This window comes from Strigops habroptila, chromosome 7 (genome assembly GCF_004027225.2).
Source record: "Strigops habroptila isolate Jane chromosome 7, bStrHab1.2.pri, whole genome shotgun sequence".
Taxonomy (NCBI): domain Eukaryota; kingdom Metazoa; phylum Chordata; class Aves; order Psittaciformes; family Psittacidae; genus Strigops; species Strigops habroptila.
Window position 1 is genome coordinate 65925843 of NC_044283.2, and position 21078 is coordinate 65946920.

Sequence of the window (21078 nt, forward strand, 5' to 3'; positions counted from 1 at the left end):
TCACATTGGCTGGCACAGATGTGTTCTTGTGATGGAGTGCAGGACTCCTTCGTACTCTATCCACTCTTTGTTCGGGCCAGGTGCTTTAAAGGTAGGTGCTTCAGTATTCATTCACTGGTTTCTCCTCTCTGTATCTCTTTTTCTTGATTTTTGGAGGGTATCAGCTTATATGAGAAGAGGAAATGGACAACTGGCCCCATTATAATTGCCACACAAATTGGCACTGTATCATTTCCTTGTTTATGCCCAGATAAACTTTGATTTCTGTCAGGCAGGGTGAGTAAAATCTGACAGTGTAACAGAGCACTTGAGACATGAATAACGTGCTTTAACACTAGGTTGAATTCACTGGTTCATTAAATAAAGGATGAAAAGTGTGTGCCAGTCCAAAATCAGATTGTCATGTTTGCAATGACTTGGATGCCCTGATGCCTCTGTGTCTCTGTGCTTTTCAGGGAGTGTTTGAGTCACAGGAAAACCACTTTTACCCGACCACACCTTGGCTTCACCATTGCTTTGAATGTCCAACCCCAAGGTAGTTGGAGCTCATATACTCAAAGTCTAGCAAAACTCATTGTCTTTGTAGCCTCTTTTGTTCTTGTTAGTATGTCTCTGATATAGAGATTAGATATCCACATGATTAGAACGAGGGTTGGCTCAATGTAGAGCTATTCCTTCCCCTTGAAGTGTGATGGATTAGTGTTGTCTAGCTCCTTGGCTGACACTCTCTCCGTCTTTTCTCCTTAGATATTGCACTGTCAGAAGAGGGAGTTCAGTGGAAAACATCACTGGTCGAGAACACTTAGTCCAGATAATTTTGATTTTGTGGCTTACCATAGTGGTTTTAGAGCTATGTGTAAAACCAATGAGGCATATAGATGGTTGGAGGTCCCAAAGGTCTCAGGATGTGGTTTAATTTTTCTAGAAATTAATCAGTTGGGATAGGAGTGTGAATGTTTCTTCTCATCAATCTCTGTGGTATAGCCCTTGTGCTTCTGAGGAAAATGTTTGACATTTCAGAGAAGTAACTAGAAATGCAGGAAAGTTTGTTCTTTACGTCAACTGGGGGATGTTGCAGACAAGCCAGCAACACAATTAACTGATTTGTGCATGTTGTTATATTCATGTGAATTAGTTATAATTTTTAGGTGGTATTATCCTTAAAATAAGTATAGTTGTTTCTAATTGGTTTATTTCTTAAAAGCTGTGTTCAGTTCCTCTCTTCAGCTTTTATGCTTACGCCTCAGACACGCTGCAATGAAGAAACTTGTTTGTTCTTCCAAATATGATCAATTATAGACAGGATAGGCTTCTGACCTAATACCACATATATGCTAGTTCTTGATGAAATAGGTAACACTGTTTTTAGTAAGCCTCACTCATAGTCCCATGAAGTCTTTATTTCAGTAGCCTGCAATGAGGACCGGCTGAAATTGCAAGATTGGGATCAGAATAGAAAGAGTATTAGGAAACTGAAACTTTTGTTATCTCCCTCACTTGTACAGAGCTCACAATGGAAAGCTACCCTGCTGAGGCTGTTTTTCCTACCTCACCAAAAGCAGTTTTAAACCATTTTTATTGTGTTGTACCTGAAAAGGGTGATTAAAAGCCTCTTTGCAAGCACATTGTGTTAAGCAGGCAAAAGACAGTGCAAAGACTCTGGAACTGCTTTCCATTTTGCCATTGGTAGGAGAAGGGATTATTTAGCAACAAAGATTACTAAATGTGCAATTTGCCTACACACTGTCTCCATTTTCTCACTGCAATTATATACTCTTACACACTTACCATCTTGTACAGAAGAACTGTCTTCATACTAATAAACTGCAAAACCCCTTCCAAAGCTATTATATAAAAGGAAAACTGTTAGTGATTTAGCTGTAATTCCTTCATATTGACCGCTGGCTTGTATCTCATGTTTATTATTCATACGAGGGGTTGTAAGGTGGGCCATCTTTCCTTTTTTATGCAGGACAGATTAATTTTCTGGTCATGGAGTATAGATATGAAGGGCTTTTGTTTATAAACCCATTATGCAAACTCTTCTCTCTGCTTAGTTTATGGAGCATAGACAGCATGATTCTCTTCCCACTTACATAAGCCTTCGACTGCTGTAACTCACAGGAATTCACTTAAGTTGTTCGTGGTTTACAGTACTGTGAGAGAAGAGTTAAAGAATACTTAACTCTAAGAAAATGGAACAGGTTTGCTGTTAACTAATACCCGGCATTATGCATTTCTAAAACCTTAAAATTACATGTGTGTTGTAAGAAGGTGTTTTTTCTGTCAGAATGCTGCTAATGGAATTTATTTCGAAATCAGGAATCCACACCATTCAAATAGTAAGCTTCCAAGCCTCCCATGTTTGATTTGAAGTGCAATGATGTCTGAAGAAGAGTACATTTATTTTCTCAGCCTGTACTGCTTACGTTTGGATTTCCACTTGCAAGGTTTGCATTCTGGTGTCCACAGAAAGGAAAAAGACATGCGGGCTTTATCCAAATTAGATGCAAATTTGTTATGTGCTGACATTGCTTCTAAGAATGCTGCTATGAAATTGCCTGTGTTTTGTACAGGACTCAGTTCTTCACAGATCTGGGAATGGTGTGATATTAAGTCTTTTCTCAGCTGCCTCTTAAGCTGACTTGGTTAGTGGACAATAGCTTCCTTGAGAAATCCCTCATGAGTCTTTTTGGTAGTATCAATATCTGTTAGACCAAAGATTGAATTAGTGTGTAAACTGTTAGGGATGACTGTGTGAGTTGGGTGGCATCATTTGACTGACCCGCCAACGCTTGTGCAGTCATTGCCATGGGCAAGGAATCCTCTTCTCCAGATCTGCCAGATCTACAGCACCATTCGCATTCTCCCTTTTCTCTCTTTCTTTTTCTTGAATTGTCTGTTTTGACTGCACAAGTCAGGGGTCCTTCATGAAAGCCACCTAGCAAGATCATCAAAGCACTGACTTATATTAATAATAAAGTGAGAATGTTAGTAGATCTTTATTTTCTACAGGAAATGCATAGGGAGCATAGGTTTCTGAACACCTGGAAGGATGTTTAGCTAATAACATTGCATCATTTTCAGAAAATCACTTCTCTGACTAGCATGTGGCCATTTCTTGCATGACCCCTGTATCCTCCTGGTCGTCTTGGTATGTTTTTCCTACATTACTTGTGCACACAGTGCTTTTCTGTTGCATTATTAATGGTAACCTTTTCCCTACAGGCTGTCTTGTTAGTCAGCCATTGTTTTGACCTCCTGGCCTGAGTTATCCAGGAGGAAAATGTCAGTGGACAAACTTGTAGCTTTTTTGGTGTCCCTTCAAGAATGCTTTTGTTTTGTGAGGTTTTTTCCTACCTGTGGTAATATATAGCAACTGCCACCCTCGAAAGTGCAGAGCACAAAGGTGAGCTGATAATTATGGCTAAAGGCAGACCCCTGAAATGTTGAGCATTGCCTGAGTTACTGTGGATTGCATCAGAATTTCAAACAAGGCAAGTCTGTCATCTAGGAGAAACAAAACAGCAGCAGGAGCCCATAACCAACTAAACAACTGACCAACACAACCCTCTGCTTGACCCAACTCATTTTCAGAGACATGCAAATACAAAAGCTTTCTTTTGAGAAATGTTTGTGGATGGTAGCTAACATTTGTCTTGTGTCATCGTATATAAGCATAACTGGTTGATTGAGGTTTGCTTTTTTTTCCATAGGAAGTGTGCAATTGCCTGATGGTCACCAGCATTTCTTGCAAGGTAGCTGTTCACCTGCTGGGAATTCCAGGTCAGAATAATACTTGCAGGATTATCCCAGCTCTGCTGGACAATGCTACTTTCCTAACGCTTCCCTGAGCTTTGTTTGAAGTCTTTTGTGAATCTTTTCCTTAGAAATGGAAAGAAATACTTGTTTCACTCTTTCAGGAATTCCTCGATAGGAAAAGGGTTATAAACATCAAATTTTCTACCTGGACATATTTTCAATCATTTACTTTTGCCATTTTCCAATAAACACTTCATTGTAATGTTATTGAAGGCTTTGGCATATGATCACAAGAAGTGGCAATAAATATCTGCAGCTTAATGTTAGCTGGTCTAACAGAAGACAGTGTTTCTGCTTGACTCCAGTAACTTTGGATCATGACCTAAGTGCTCTCTCAGACTTTCAATGTCTTGTTCATCTTTCCAGTAAAATCTGATGACCTTAGAGTAACAGAGAGGCGAAGAGTATTTGAAGAGTAAGAATAAAAGGAGGAACTGAGTTATTTGACAGTAGATCTGATAAAGAAGGAAAAGAATAATGTTGTAAGAAAGAAGATGTAATCTTAAATATTTACCGCTCTGTTGTCAGTGTCTCTGGACTGATTTAATATGGCATTATAAAAAAAGAAATTGTGCCAGACACACTTTCATTTTATATGAAAAAATAAATTTAGCTGCAATCCAGTAAATGTTTAGGAAAGTAACAGATACTGTCTTGTATAAAGAACTGAAGATCAATATCACTAACTTTTTAAAAGGACCTAAAGTTGTGCTTTTATTATATGTTATAAATAATCTTGTCCTTAGTATTATGTCCCCAAGCAAACAGATCAGGAACTCTTTAAGGAGCAGATTGGAGTTCAGTGTGCCCAGGTTTTCACTACCTCTAAGTTCCACAGATTTCCATATCCTTATTGTGTTTGGTATTTTTCTCTGAGAAAAATTTACTTCCTTTTTTTTGGGATGGCTGTTTTTTGCCAAGGCTACTACTTTGGCCTTGGTTCAGATTTGAACAAAATAAAGAACAAAACAATGCCTTCAGAATATTCCTTTTAGGGCTAAGCAGGGATACAGTGCCTGGGATAGCTATAACACTAAGTTTTCAGTTGTTTCGGTGAAAGAACAAAATGTAAAGTAACTCTTGTAATTTTATGTGTAAATGATATTATTCAGAGAGTGAAATTATGTGAAGTCAGGCCTTTTCCTGCTAAGCATGCAGCTGTTGAAATGAATGGGTAGTACTGCTCAGAAGATGCTTATTGGGCCGCAATTGATACGTTGGTACAGATCAGTAAGTATCAAGTTTATTGTTCTTCTTGTTCTTCTTGTTTCTTCTTGTTCTTCTTGTTTCTTCTTGTTCTTCTTAGAAACTCACCAAAACACTGAATTATAGCATAAAAGGACACATGTTTGAGTCAAGTTTGTGCTTAAAGCAAGGGCTCAGCATCGGTGTAGAGTTTAAATCTCCAGGCCCCTGTGAATTCTTCCCCAAATCACTGTCCTTCTTGGAGCCTGGAGCAGATTTACTGATAAGGCACAAATTGGTCCTTGGGCAGAGAAAGCCAAATCACCCTCCTCTGCCAGGGCTTGCTTCCAGGAGGGGGGCACTGCCATCCTGGTCCTCCGGCACAGCTGGCCACTCAGTAGGGCCAGCGGCTTTGTCAAGAATGCAGCAGTGAATTAGCATCAGACGGCTAAAGCTGTTACTGCCTGTAGCTGTCTGCTCCACCCCGCTGGTGGTAAACCCTCTTTGATGTCAGGTTACCTCAAAACGCCAGGCTGAAAAGCGGGGTGAGTTAGGAGTTGATTCATGAGTGGATCAGACATCCCTGCCTTGGGGGCAGCAACATCTGTTAGGCAGGTGGGGAGGAAGGCAGGGAGTGGTAGTGGCTTCATCTGTCCAATTTTCATCTGCTGCTGCATGTCTGTCAGAGCCCTGCAGTCACAGGTTGCCCTTGATTAAAATGTCCTTCCCAGCCTGAGCTCTTCTGCTCCTTGTTCTCAATGGGATTGAGGTTTACAGGATCAAAGATTCTGGCTTTTCTTGACATATGGGCACAGGCCTATTGCAAAAGCAAACTCTTCCGACCAGATGAGCTGGAGCTGTGTGATGCTTTGTCCAGCCCTCACCATGGGGACAGGGAAGACTGCAGTTTGAAACTCCAGCAGCTGCCTTTTCCTTCTGCTTCTTCAGTTTTTCTGACATCTTCTCTACCTTACTGGATTTGTCAAAACCTGCACTTAATTTTGCAAATCTCAGTAATTTTCTCTGTTTACGTTGCACTACATTTTCCTAACATGTTGCAGTAAATCTTTTTCTTTATTCAGACCTTAAAGGCAGCTGCAGGCAACAGTTAGCCATCTGAATACCACAGGGTTAGCCTGGGCAACAGTGTGCTTTCTTTTAGGGTATCCCAGTTGTTCTCAATCTGAGGACTACCTGTTATGGACAAAAGTCCATGGTCAGTCCTGGACATTGGAGGCAAAATAGTTAACTTTAAAAATTTGGGTGTAATTTGTTGTTTGTGTTTGTTTGTTTTCTGCTTTGTTCGGTGGCTTGCTTTTGTCTGTAGGGGTCTTTATGTGGTTTTATTAAAAATGAAACCCCATTTATGAATGATTTCCTGATGTCTTGCAGACTGAGCTCTGCTGACCATCTGAAAAATCTCTCCAGCCTCTGAGAAATTTCAGTCATAGCCAAAGTCTTTATTAGTAAAGCAGAAATTGCTGAAAGTTGCCAATTAGTCTTATATTTTCTTGACCAACCTCCCAAATTCAAGTAAGATGGAAGGAGTTGATTTGCCTGGTTAAATTTATCTGGTGGTGTACTTCAGAACTTTACCTAAGATACACCTAGACAATATGCTGGGATCAACTATGATGTATCCAGGTGTCCTTAGTAGTATAGAAGCTAGATTTCGGGAGTGGCTTGGGACACATGGAGGTGCAGAACTTCTGCTTTGGAGTGCATGCCAAGCCTGGTAGCACAGATGTAGCTCACATCTCTTCTGTTTCTGCTTATGATGACAAAAATAGCATGGCTAAATAGTCCTGACTTTCTTCCTGGCATGAAATCCATTAAAAAGAAATGAAAGACACTTGCTCTTGTCTTTTATGCAGAAGAAACTAGTTGCATTGGAAGCAGTGCTGAAAGAAGTAACCTCACTGTAGGATCTTCTGGCAGTACTTCCTCAGCAGAGATGAATAAGGAGAGAGAACATCAGAAAGCAGAGGATGTATGGGTAAGTGGGACATGCCATGTCATGAAAGCTTTCATTAGAAACTGGGGTTTTTCTCCTTGGTTCTTTTAATATTTTTTGTTTATTGTTTTCCAGTAAATAAAAAATTGCCTCTTACTTATATGTATTAGTGAGAAACACAGGAGTAGTACTGCTGGTGCTCAGCCTGTGCAAAAGTGTAAAAGCTGGAGCAGAGCTGCTTTCAACTCCCATTCACTCTGAGAACTGGAAAAATAAAAGTGCAGATGCCCAGAACAGGTAGAAAAAAAAAAAAAAAAAAATAAATCTGTAGTTCTGTAGTCCCAGTAAAACACATCTTTATCCTTGCAAAAACTTTGTTCTGTCAAAATCCCCATGCTTTTCCTATGGCCAGTTCGTATTGCATTATTTTACAGTTATGAGATTATTATTCTTCTAAGGTGCCAAATCAGATATATACTTTAGAATAGGAAAATATTAGGAATGATGTATCTCTTCACTCATTTTTGGTCTGCCAGTAATGAGCCAAAATTGACTTGGCTCTGTAGAAGTACAGGTCTGGATTCAGATTAGTTGTACCCTAAATACACTTTCACCATAGGAAAAATCTGTGCAGAACTCTTAGGAGCTGCTAGTTCTCTGAAGTAAAATGTTCCTCTTCCATATTTTCATCTACTCCCTTTCATTTTTATTTTTTTTTTCTTTTTTTGTTTTGCAGACCCCCTAAATCAATGTGGGATTGTTTGTTTTCAGTTAATTAAAACTATTAACTAAATTATTTTATTATCCCAAGTTTATTGAATCACTCTGCTTCGAGAGTGTGTAAGAAAGATTTGATCAGGTAAATATGTATAGCTGAAGAAAGTATCTGTTTCATGTGGGAGTTGGCATGGGTTTGTGCCAAATTTTGTTTTAGATATTTTTATCTATTTTTTTTTTTAGTACAAAAGGCAAGATGATGAATAAAGATAAACAGATTAAATATATGACTCTCTTTCTCTGAAGTGCGTGCTAGTGTTGCATTGGTAAGGTAGAGGGGGTTGGGTGTATTCTTGCCCCTTCCATTGCTTTCCTTACTCCTTTCCTTCTAATCAGGGTATCTCTCTCTTGTTTGGCTTCAGATTAGTGGACAAAGATAACTGAACCATATGGCGTCTCCTGTGGACTTGCATACAGTTTAGAGCGGAAAAGGGATTACAGCTGCAGACAGACTTGCACTAGATCTTTAGCACTCTCCCTCGAACCTCCTTGCCTTGCTACACAGTATGTCCCAGAGTGTCTACTTCACTGTAGCAAGGGATTAAAATCCACAACTATGACCCGCGACTAGGGAAGAGGAAAGGTGTTGCCAGTCCCAAATCCCAAAGTGCCTGGCATTCTGACTCGTTTCCACTTAGGCAGTGTTCCCCAACTCCTGTTTTCTTCCATTTAGCTCTATGTATTTTCAGCTTCCACTCTGAGAACTGCTACTGAGGGGATGTAAGTAAAGTTGTCAACCAAATGTTTTCATTATCATCTTTGAAGCTTTACTATTTCTTACCTTCCATCATTTTTCTCATTCAAATCTGTTACTCTGAGCACATGCTTCAGGGAAGCATTAAAATAACATATTGACTTCTGCAGCTTCTGCCCCTCTTCTTTCTCTAACAAACACTTACGCAAGTTTGAGACCAACACAGGGTGCGTGGAGCCATCACACCGATGGCTGTTGAGCTGGGTTCAGCTCTTAGACTTTTGACCATGTCTGCTAGAGCCTGCTCTTGGACTCTGCCTTTTTGGTGCCCAGTGTGCAGGCAGAGCCTGATGGCTGCCCCCACTCCTCTGCCTCACCTCTTGTCTTGGCTGTCTGTTTCCATCATGCTCTCAGTTTCCTTCCTAATAATTCCTGGTTTCAAACACTTTGCTGTCTTCTCTTTTCTCAGATTCCTGTTTTATGCAGACGCTGGGAATGCAGAACGGAGTGTAGCACAGACCCCAGTGGTAGTCTCCCTCTGCTGCAAAAACTGGCCCTTTCTTTGCATATCTTTTAACTGGTTATTAATCTAGGAAGGGATCTTCCCTTCTTTCCTGGGTAATTTTTTTTCTTTTTTTTTTTTTGAAGTTAACTGGAAGTTCAGGTGTAATCGAAGATAGATGGTAAACCTTTGGGTCCAGAGGAGCGCCTTAAAGAGGGCTGGGGCCTGGAGCACCTCTCCTGCGAGGAAGGGCTGAGAAAGCTGGGGTTACTCAGCTTGGAAAAGAGAAGGCTCCAGGAAGACCTCATTGTGGCCTTTCAAAGGGGCTTATAAGAAAGAGGAGGTAAGACTTTTTAGTAGAGCCTATAATGGTAGGACAAGGGGCAATGGTTTTAAACTGAAAAAGAGGAGATTTAGACTAGATATTAGGAAGAAATTTTTTGCTATGAGGGTGGTGAAACACTCAAACAAGTTGCCCAGAGAGGTGGTGGATGCCCTGTCCCTGGGAGCATTCAAATTCAGGCTGGACAGGTACCTGAGCAACTTGGTCTGGTTGAAGATGTCCCAGCTTATTGCAGGGGGATTGGAACTAGATGATCTTTAAAGGTCCCTTCCAACCCTAAGCTATTCTATGATTCTAAATCAATTAAACAAAAGGAATCTGGGTTGTGTTTGTCTTGTCTCCTTCAGGAAAGAAGTTGTGAATGGGGTAGAGCTTTCAAAAATCATAAAGGAACAAGATGATACCCTGTGCAGGCAGAAGAGCATACCTCCTTCAGACGATTCAGTCTTTGTTGTGGTGTCTTGGAAATAGCATGTGTAATTCAGCTAAGTGCCCTGATCATTTAATACTGTAAGCTCTTTCCATTATTAATTGTTCTCACATTCTGTGAAGCAGGAAAACAGCCAAAGGTACATAATCTTAATTCCCAGTGTCCTTATATAGTTTAACTAGTATTCGGTGACCTTTAGCTGGAGAATGATTTTTCAAAAGCCTTTGCAAAATCTATTTTTTTACATGACATCCATGCTTTCAGCTATGCCTGAGGTTTCTTGCCAAGCTTAGGGGAAGGTCAGGACATTATATAAAACAGATCATTTTGCTTCTAGCCACGCTCCAATAAAGAAATAAAATAGATCAATAAAGCATGTTGAGGCCATTACAATCCAGATTTTGGAAATTCCTGCTAGCAGAGCACTTGCGGGTATTAACAGAAAATACATTTCCTTTAGGGATGAGTGGATGCAATAGCTGCTGTCACTCAGTGACTGAGAGCTTTCTTGGCATGCAGATATCATGCCCAGCTCAAAAAAGTGTTGTTCAGGTGGCAGTCTTGATATGTGCCTTATTATGGTCAGATCAATAAAAGAAGTATGTCAAAACTCTGATCACCCTTCAAACTAAGTTAACCCTTTTTTTGGAAGCTGGGAAATATTTTCACTGTGAAGTACTGTACATTTTGAACTACATCCTAGGCTGATCATACATATTTCAAAGAAATGAAGAAGTGTGTAGAAATATGGGCAAGAGAGATTGATTTATTAATTTTTTAGGGGAACTATTCTATCATACATTGTTCATGTAAGAAAGAAAAACCCACATGTGAACCAGTTGCAATACAGTGAAATTTCCTATTAAGAAAAAAAAAAATCAGGTTTAAATCAGCTTAATTTTTGTATAGAAGCTATTCTTCAAATTCCTGTCCTTGTGATGCAGGCAAAATTGAATTACTCTGTTGTGAGCAAGCCAGGACTGAGTAGTCAGCAAAACAAATGACTAATTTCTGATTAATTCTAAAGTAACAGAGATAAAGCTGCTATAGAACTATGTATTTGTTTGTTTATAATGTTCCTGGCCAAAGTGTTTCGCTAAGCACTGACATGTTGGGTAACTAGTGTTGTAGGTCATGTGTTACTTTCTATAGCTCTGGTAATTATAAGTTTAACAAGTATATAAAGCATTAAAATTAACTCCTCCTGCCAGGTGAGGATTGTTTTCCAGAGCAGATGTTACACTTTGTAACATGTCTATTTAATATCTTAAGGGTTCAAGAAGAGCATTTGAGTCTGTAGCTGTGACAGCAGAAGAAACTTGGCAAAACAAAGAAGTCAAGCAGCCCCCCTTGAGCACGTGGGTTGTGGACAGGAAATATAATGCATTTTCTGGTTCTCCATTTCATCCCATTATTCTCAGTCTTATTTCACATTACTTCTTGAAATTTAATCCTGACGCATACAGGTAGTTAATCCTAATGGACATCTGAAGGGTGAAGCATTATTTACTAAAATGTAGTGTCAGACCTTGAGGGTATAAAATAGGAGTATGATTCTGTTCTTCCTCAGGAGACAACGGGCACAGGCAGTCTTTTTTTTTAGCGTTGTGCTGGGAACAAAGTACATGGCTTTTATGTTTCTGTTCTAATGCCCAAGGCTAAATTTATAGGACTGACAGTTGCTATAGATGTAGTGTTGTTTGTGGAGTGATCAGATTTGTTCTGGAAACTGCTGACATGGATCTCTAGCTCAATAGTTTCTGAAGTTAATTTTCTGAGTAAAGTCTCAACATAACTGCTAGAGATTTTAACTTGCAAAGAGTTTGTTACAGGTTGGAGATATTCCTAGCAGAAATGCCCTCTAGATTTTACGCAATGTCACATCCAAAACGTATTCCCCAGAAATGGACACACTCTAACCTAGAGGAAACAAATACAGAGAAAATATTTTTTTTTCACTATTTATTAATAATTTTAACTTCAAAACTCAAGTACTTTTTAAAGAGAAAAAAACATGCTGCTCCAATAAAGATCTTCAAGTAAGTCCGTAATAACTATTGTTCATACCCCCGTTAGCACCTAAAGCAGATAGAAATGAATCTTCTAAGTGCCAGAGAGAGAAGATCAGGAAAACCTTTTCTGTTGAAGTCACCAGTTACAAAATGTTTCCTTCTTAAAGCACATCCAAGCATAACAGCAGTTTCTTTCTCAATAAATTAAGTAATCTTTTTTATTTGAAAGACTTTATTTAATTGTGATTTACTGGTATCCAATGTTTATAGGGACTTTTCATTGCAGGAAAGTTTTTAGTTGTTGGGTTTTTTTGGTAGGATTTTTTTTAATTTTTATTTTTTTTTTAATTCACTTCCAGAAAACTTTTAATGTGAGGTCTTGTAAACTAACCTGTATTTTCATGAAGGGATATGTGGGTTTGCAGCCCTGTATTGTAGAAGCGAGATATAATGATCTATAGCTGTGAAGTTCACACGCTGTCAAGCATTAGGCATTTTAAAAAAATTAAGTTGTTGTTTACCCCTAAATATCCAGAGATATTGAAATACAGGTTTTCCACCAGTTTAAAAGTCCAATTCTGCAGTACAAGTGGTGTTTATTTCCTTTTCCTTGTCACATATTTTTTAGTATTATGAATAATATCTTTTTTCAAGACATGTAAAATATAAATGAACCTTGAATATATGTCTGAAACCATTCTGATAGCAAGCAGTCATTATAAATAGTGCATTAGTGGGCCTCACTTGAAGCTGAATAGTATCCAAGTGTTTATATTCAACAAATAGGAATAAGATACTATTTCCTGATATAGAGAAGCATTCTTTGTGAAGGTGGTTTTGCAGGCAGAGCTGTCTGGAAAGCAGAACTTCGTGTTTTGAGCGCAGCACTCTGCTGCTCCTGGGTCCCAGGCTAATTTTGCTGTGTGGCTCCCTGCTGCTGTCTGTCCAGCTTGGTCACCACTAGCTCAGGGATCTTCACCCAGCCCTCCACTGCAAAGTGGGAACTTGCCCTTTGCCTTTTTGGCAGGGATTCATTTGCTCAAATGTAGACCTTTATGGTGTGTCTCCATCTGAGGAAACTGCAAAACTCCATTTGCAGGGAATGGAAAAAAGGATGAATGATGCTGGGGTCATGACTGATCTCATTCTGAAGGTAGATGTACAAAATAGGTCGGATGACCTTGGCCCTAAAAATGCCTCTTTCTTTGTTATTAACAAAGCCTATGGTGTAATCTATAGTTGAATGTTATGAAGCATACCTTATGTGACCCATTAAAGCTTAGTCATCTAAACCTAAATCTTGGCAGTTAAATATATGTTTTGGGGAAATTCAGAATAGTCATAAACCCACAAGCAAAAGTAGCCTGAGGAGCAGAAATCTGTAAATTTTCAGCTACTGGAGGTCAAGGCTTGCTTGAAGATGTTGGCCTTTCTCAGTTACCATCTTCTAAAGTATAATAATACTGCTTTTTAATTACAAATGATTTTGTGCTCTCCATAAAGTAAACCAGGCCTACAGCCACAGTCGTATAAGAAGTACACCATCAAGGTACAACAAGTCTTACTCTCTTTGCACTGGACTTTAAAGATAACTTGATACCAAACCTGATGTGTTAATGCTGATTTTCATTTGTGTTAGTGTCTATACCTACAAGAAAAAAGGATGCTAATTGCTTCAACAGCTATTTCTGAATGCACCCTAAGTAAAAATAATATTTGGTACCTCTTTCCCTTCCCTTTCTTTGAAAATGTATGTATGGAATTGGTCCTAAATAGCTTCACCTAAAGAAAAAGCCTGAGGGGTACTCTGTTTCAGGATGTGTCGGTGGAATAAGATTTGCATCTGTGTGATATTTACATGATAATGCAGCTCTCTTGAATTGACCTTTTGGGTCTGGGCAACGTTAAAAGTGCTGAATTGCCTCTTAGATGCAAAACAGCAACAGTGTCTCAAAAACAAGCTAAAAGCATATCACTAATAAACAATCAACTGTTCTCTGTTGACAGAAGCAGCCGGAAGCCCTTCATCCAATTTAAGTGATACCTGTAATAGAAGTTCTCAGTTTGACCATTAGAATCTAAATCACACAGGATGAAAGCACATTAAAATGGAGAACTAATATAGCTGCTTGGGACTGCAAGAAGGAAAAATTAATAAGAGACCATGGGATCAAGTTTGGCTAGCTGTGACTGAAAATTAGAAGTGTTGAGCACTGTGTGATTTCTTTGGTGTAAATGGAATGAAAGCAATTTTGAGAGCTTAACAAGTCTGTCTCCCTGTTGCTCTTTGTAATTCAAAGCAAGTGTCTTTGCTGGTCGTTTCTGCCAAAGTCTCCTGAAACCCCAATAGTCAGGGAGAATAATTCTGTTTGTTTTCTAAATTCTAAACTTTCTTAGTCCTTCTGAACATGGGAGTCAGGGTTAATTTTAGAGAGGAAATGCACTTTGAATGTTACAAGCAGTGGCATCTAGATAATTGGAGAGGAGCTCTGCAGCATTCGCTGGAGTCATGGATCCCCTTTCAAGATGCCTGGGGAAACTTGCCACAGCTTCTGGCTAGTCCGGGTGCCTAGAGTTCGTTTTGGTGGAGTTGGGATGCAGTGGGACCATGGGCATGGAAGCTGAAATTTGATTCTTAAAATTATGCCTTGTTCTGAAGCACCTTGCAATGCGATCTGTCCCAGTCTGATACAGAAATTTGAGAATTAAATATACTGGATCTCAAGGGTGGTCTAACTTCCACCTGTTTAAATCCTGCATGCCTTTTTGGTATCTTGTATTATACCAGTGCAAGAAGAAGAAGAAATATGACCTTTTTCTTAAATGAAATAGTGAGTATCCCAGTGGATTGTGATGGACAATGCAGTATCAGGAGTAGTACTGCTACAAGGAATGTTTTTACAAGCTTACAGTTTGCAGGCAGTGAAAGACAGATAAAAGAGAACTGATTCAGGTACTTAACTGTGATAGACACTTATACCTGCTGATATAACCTCTGTATGGTTGGCAGTTGCGATACAGGATCTATGGGATACCCATGCCCAGCTGGAATGTCAGCAGAGGCAGAAAGATACCTGAAAGCATTGCAAATGAATTAGACAGTGTCTATGCATGTGAATTCCTCTTAAAGCTGTGACAATTTAGCAGTGACCTCCTGGCCCTTCTGCTTTATTAAGCTCAGTAGTATGACAGGTTCTGATCTACTCTTCCCTTACTTGCAGAGTAATATTATATGTCTGCTAACACTTGTTTTAGAAAGTCAGCTAGGCCAGATTTTGGGATAACATTTTGGCTGTAATCATTGTAAGGGAAGGATAGTTGGGTTGTCACATTGTAACTGTAGCACTATTAATACTCAGAACTCATCATTTCTGTAATAAATAGATTTTCATGTTGTATTGGTTTTCAGTTCACAAAGAGAGGCTATATGCTCTTTAAAATTGTCCTGTGTTTTTTTATAAGATGACTGGAAATGAATAAATAAGAAAACATTGTGCAGGACATTTAGATGTGTGAGGGCCTAATGAAAATACAGGCAGAAACTCTCTTCCAGACCTAGTAAGGAAAGGCAGAACTACTCAGGTAGGAGACTAGTACTTGGAATAATACCTTGATAATTCTGCTTTCTGATTAGGTGTGCATTTATTGGCAATTGTTGTTATGATGCTCCCCCCCACCTTGCCCTGAACCTTCTTTGTCCTTCCCAGTTTTTAATTAGTTCTCTTCTTTGGTCCTAACATGTAGGAGAATTAAACAAGGCTCTCCAGGCTGCTAGTAAGATCAAAATCTGTAAAATGAAATGAAAGATAGAAATGAAACTTTGTTTGAACATTAAACAAAGAAAGATAATTACGATGAGGATCATAATAATAAGATGAGTCCTCAATTACTGTAGCAGTCTGGCCACGAAACTGTAAAAAGATAAAAAAAAAATCCACCCTAGCATCTCTCATTTTAATTAAACTGTGTCATTTTTAAGTACTGCCATAAATTTTACTGCCAGGTTCATAAATCCTGACTTTGGGCCGAATTCTAACTGCAGATCAGGAGGTGCTATGTCCACACAGGTTTCCATGGATTTATTTCAGAATAACTTTGATGTAGGAAAGGACTTTTGCTTCTTGTGTAGACCAAAACAAGTATCATACAAAGAAAACAGTAGTTGAAAGAAAGTCTCTGCAGAACAGCAGAATATCAGTGAGCCTGGATTTTAGGTGCTACAATTCAAGTTTTTCGTTTTATGTACCTCTCTTTAGCATGTCTATGGTGACGTTTAGTTGCTAGATAGGAGGGGGGTGTATAGACATGAATAATCTGTGAAGCCCACTGGAACTAGGATGTGCTAGGAGCTCATAAGCTTTTCTGCCTGTAGCTCAAAAAAGGCTATTTGTAAAATAAGATAGGCAATATTAAGAAAAACATACAGTAAAATTTGATGCAAGATATCCTATTGGGAATTTTTGTTTTTTTATTGAAAAGTTTTGAATTTAGAAAGAGAAAAGTTGTCCCCAGGGTGGTCTAAAGATAATAAAGTCATTTCTCCAAGTGTTTATGGTGTCTTCTGAGAGAAGAACCTCATATTGGTGTGCTTATTTTATCTTACTCAGTTTCCACATCACATGGAAAGACTGAGCTATATAAGTTTAACTTTGACTACCCCTGAAGTGCAAATAGTGTCTTAAAAGTGTGTGACTGTATTGACAAGTTTCACAGGGGAAATGGAGAAGATGGGAAGGGAAGGGAGCAGGGGGCACCACAGGAGCTGCTGGTCGTTGACCTGAGCAGAAATTTAATTAGGGTGCCCTCAGTGACAAAGTTGATTTTATAAAGCTGCTACCTGATCTTTATTGATCCTAACTGGACTCTGAATTTATCATTCCTTGAAAGACCAACTGTTTTGTGTAATGGCTGTGATGTGCATTTTGGAATAATCCTAGGTGGTGGCTTTGGGATGGGGAAATGATCCTAAAGCATATGATCATTCTGGGTCATTTGTACAGATTATAGATGGCTTCAGTTTTCTCTTTTAATAAGACACCATCCTTTCTTTTATTTTCATGGTAGAAAACTGCCTCTGTGATAGTGAGGAGATGTTGCTGGTAGCTCTACAACAGGTTGGTGGAACACTGGAAGGTTATCTCTCGGCTCATCACATCCCTCAGGTATGCAGGTAGTAGTTTTTCAAAAATTGCTCCTGTGTTGCAATCAGCATGTTTGCAACCTTGCAAAATGAAAGAAGGCATACATACCTGTTCATCTTCAACAGGCTTTCATCTTTGTGGTAAGAAAAGCAGTCTTGCTGGGTCTGAATTACGGTCTATGGGCACATAAAAACTCTAAGGAATTCACTTGTTAAATCAAGCTTTCAATGAATATACATGGAGGTCACTTTTTTTTTTTCTGCAGGTAAGAGACTAGCACATCTGTGTAGGACCAGTGAGATATCTTTGCTTTAGGAAAATTCTTATTCTCCACAAGGATTTTGTTATATTTATGCAGGAATTTTTGCTCACATAAGGATACATTTAACTTTATGCTTTTTTATATTTTTGTCATCTTATAAGCCTCCTTATAAGTCTTCTAATAGAAACTTCAGATCTGTACAGCCTTCTCTGTTTTTGTGCATTTGGGATTAATTGGAGTTTTTCCATCTTTCTCTGTTGGACTTTAAAAGTGACACCATCTTTCCCTTGCATCAGTGCTGAAAAAGCATGTTACAACTGCAGACTTGAGTAATGATTCAGTACCCACCCTCATCTCCTGCTGTATTACCAGAAGAATAATGTAATTGAACTATAACATCATTTTGGAAACTTATCAGTGGGATTAAAGAGAGATCAGACATATTTTGCCTAGTGTGTGACTTTCAGAGATACTTCATACATTGCAGAAAGTTATTAACAGGTTATAGCAGCTATGGAATGTATTTTAAAGGAAAGCCAACTGTATAATTACTTGGCTTTCATGAGGCTCCTACTGATGTCGACTAGCACTAATCTCAATGCTATGTTGAAGCAGAATGTAGATGGCTTTACAGTCTTCTGTTGTCTTACAGTTAGAAGCGCCGGTGCCATTGTTGCCTGATATCACTGTTAACACACACATAAAAATCAGTCTGCCATAGTAAAAATAATAATAATTAAAAAACAAACAAAAAAGTGCAGCCAAGTGTATTTGAGACTTTGTTGTCAAAAGCTGTCCCCAGGACACAAGATCAGAAATACTTACTGTCATGTTCTCATCGCAAATTTTGTGCTTTAGCAGTTTCCTATTCAGCGAAAATTGACATCCCGTGCCATAGCAGCAAGGCAATCGCACAGCTTAGCCTTTTGCTCTGGTCATTCGTATGTGGCTAAAGATCCCCTTACATGATGGATTTTTCCATAACTTTTCTTACTATAGTTATTACGATTTTAGAGTTGCTATATGTTTTGACCTCAGTTACAGCCTAAGCTAATCCTCTTTCTTTGCATTCTAGTCTGATTTTAAGTGCCAAAAGATAAAGAGCTGGGAATGTGACTGTGACAATTAAATGTTCTTAAGATTTCCTCCTGTTATGCTATAAATTAGTGAGGACATGTATATGAAAAAGAAAATATTAATGTTAACATGAAGTGGAGGTAAAACAAAACAAAAAGTACAGTGTTGTTTAATTACCTATAAAGATGATGAATAATTCTGTAACATCTTTGTCTGGATTTGAAGTATTCTGAGTGTTTGATGGACAAAGAAGTGTTAACAACGAAGTTGGAACAGGTAGAAATGCTTCCTCATGGACCTCAAACATTTTTGACCTGACATGCAGCGATATGCAATTTCCAGAAAGAAAACCAGAATATGAGGCAGCTATCAGGGGAAAGTGAGGAATGCAGGCATGTATCGTGTTACGCTTTAACCTTATAAAATGTCCATCTCCCACACTTATTCATAAAGAGAGTTTTCAGCAGAGGAGCAGTACAGAAACTATGCATTGAAATGTAGGCTTTCAGTGGAAAACATCTTCTGGCCTGTTTTATGTGTTGTTGCTAAAGTAGACCTTAAACACAGAAAGAGCCAAGCTTTAACCAGATGATCTACCCTGCGAAGAAATTCTGTAAAAACCTCAGTAATAAGGTGCTAGAGTTGTCTCAGCTTCTGTTAGGTATTCAGAGTCATATGTCCTTAGGGGAAAAAGTCAAACAGCATTTTTAACATAAAATCCTGCTAGCCCTGCACAAGTGACACAACTCTGGAAGATGTGCTGTCTTTTATGGTCAAGTAGTCAACAAGTTTGTTCAACTAAGTGCTACTTGCTGTCCACATACCACTGTTGTCTGACATGCTATGTGTATTCGCATAACTCCTCCAAAGTCAGTGATGCTTGCATTGACTTCTGGTGTAATTGGTGGCATGCCTTGAGGGCAATGGCTGGGGAGAACAGAACTGCTAAAAGAAACAAAGCCAAAAACTCTTTGCAAAACTGGGAGCTGGCGTTGTTGGATTGCGTTTACAAGATCAAAACATTAGATGTAGGGTAGAAATGGATCTCCAGTTCTTCATAAAGCTGCAAATGGTAATAATGAGTATATTTCTGGAGATGTTCAGAAAGGATATATTCTAAAGTATGTCATTGAGTATTCTTCCTCTGACTGCTCTCGTGCATTGACAGTTCTTCACTGTTGCTCTTCCTCAGTAACTGCAGTAATCCACAAGACATCTCTGTTAATAGATGGTCTTTGCCTAGACTCAGTTTTGCCTGGCACCATGTTGCTCCGTGCTGAAGTATTACTATGACTTCAGAATTTAGTTCTCAGAATTCTTACTACTTCTGTGCCATTATCAATTTTTCCCCCTTTTACCTCATTTCCCATTTCACCAATAAGCACAGCAAAGAGCATTAGTGTTATTGCAATTCCATTAAGTATACTGTAACTCAATGATGTTTTGCCTTAAAACTCACTCTTCTTAAGTTTTTTAATCTATAACTGAACTTTCTTTTTATTTTTCTAAATTACTTAACTTACTTTATTGCATTGAATGCAAAAAAATCTGTAAAAGTCTTTTTGAAGTGCTAAATCTACCTTCCAGCTTCTGTTTCTGTTTTAGGAATTCCTTGCAGTTGTCTAGAGGAGGATGACAAATCTCCTGCTCAAAAATTTCTAGTGAATATTCTCATGTAGGCATTTTCATGCTGTCTACAGTTCAAATGGTTGTCATCCTACTAATCTGAAGTAGTGTGTCATTGTGTGTTTATATGTATATATCTTATATAAAGTACCAATAATCAAACATTTAGGAATTTTGTGCACATGTTGGGTTTATACTCTAAAATCACAGAAAAGACTAACTGCAATGAATCTATTATCTCAGCATCTACCCACAGTGGTTAAAACCCTGCAGTTTTCTGATACATTACAGTGTTTCTTACTGTCACCTCTTGTACTCTGAACACATCTATGCACTATCGTGAAACTAATTAGAAAGCTGGGCTGTTTTTCAAAGCTAGCTTTTCCATTGCTTGACTGTGGCAGAGGCATGCAGCAATAGGCTGTTTCTTCTTGTGATTTGTTTTATGTTCCCAGGGTCTGCTAGTCCCAAGTATGAGAAAATTGTTCCTAGCCATGCTTATTTGGGTCCTGATCTATTTTTTTGCCATTCACAGACAGCTTATTGCATTTTTATGTCTTAACACTTTCTGCCAAATTTTGCCCATCACTATGTCATAAAAATATATAGTGTTACTTCTGTGTAGCTAGGGAGAAGTTTGCTGAAGATCTGGGTCTAGCATAGTAATATCTTAATGTATTCTAGAGTACACACAATTACTTCAACTGATAGGTAACATCCATGGGAAAAGCTTTTCCTAGAGAGATGGAGCTTAAAATAACCAGTGACCTCTGAATCTCTGTCTGGCTGCACTTGGTTTAAAGCTGGGCTGGTAATGCTAGATAAGCAGAGAAACTACACCACCTTTTGTTGTGAGTGCCTTTTATAGCCCAAAAGGATTATATGGATGTGTCTGAAAAGCAGAGGATCTCAGGGACAGGTCAGAAGGACAAGCACATGGGTGGGAAATGATGCAATTTTTTCAGGTGGTTCTTTTCTCTATAATAGATAGGTGTGCTCTCCAAACCCTCTTTTCCACTTTTCCTAGTATTTTTTCCTCAGTTATCAACATTTTCTCTGCCCAGCGATATGTCCATGCCAGTATATTTGGTAGACTACTGGCTTTACTTTAATGCTGGGTGTTGTTATGTTGATGGGTGGCCTTGCTTCTTATTTTTGTTACGCTGCCATTATCTGACCCTGGAGAATTGTAAAGCAGATGTACTCTGTGAGCTTACCTCGCCTGGATGACTCCTTTTACCATTCTTGAGTGT

The 21078-nt window shown here is 38.8% G+C and overlaps 1 protein-coding gene across 4 annotated transcripts in view; it reads left to right on the top strand.

Moving 5' to 3' along the window:
* The first annotated feature begins 3716 nt into the window (after window positions 1-3716).
* SLC7A11 (solute carrier family 7 member 11) overlaps window positions 3717-21078 on the top strand; it is a 94536-nt gene continuing 77174 nt past the window's right edge. For 2 of the 4 annotated variants that reach the window (XM_030492886.1, XM_030492889.1), the window contains exons 1-2: window positions 6740-7003; window positions 16784-16881. The gene's annotated coding sequence lies outside the window, so the exon portion shown is untranslated. Of the gene's footprint in view, window positions 3787-6739; window positions 7004-16783; window positions 16882-16985; window positions 17001-21078 lie in introns of those variants that run through there. The other 2 variants (XM_030492887.1, XM_030492888.1) reach the window with 2 other exon arrangements.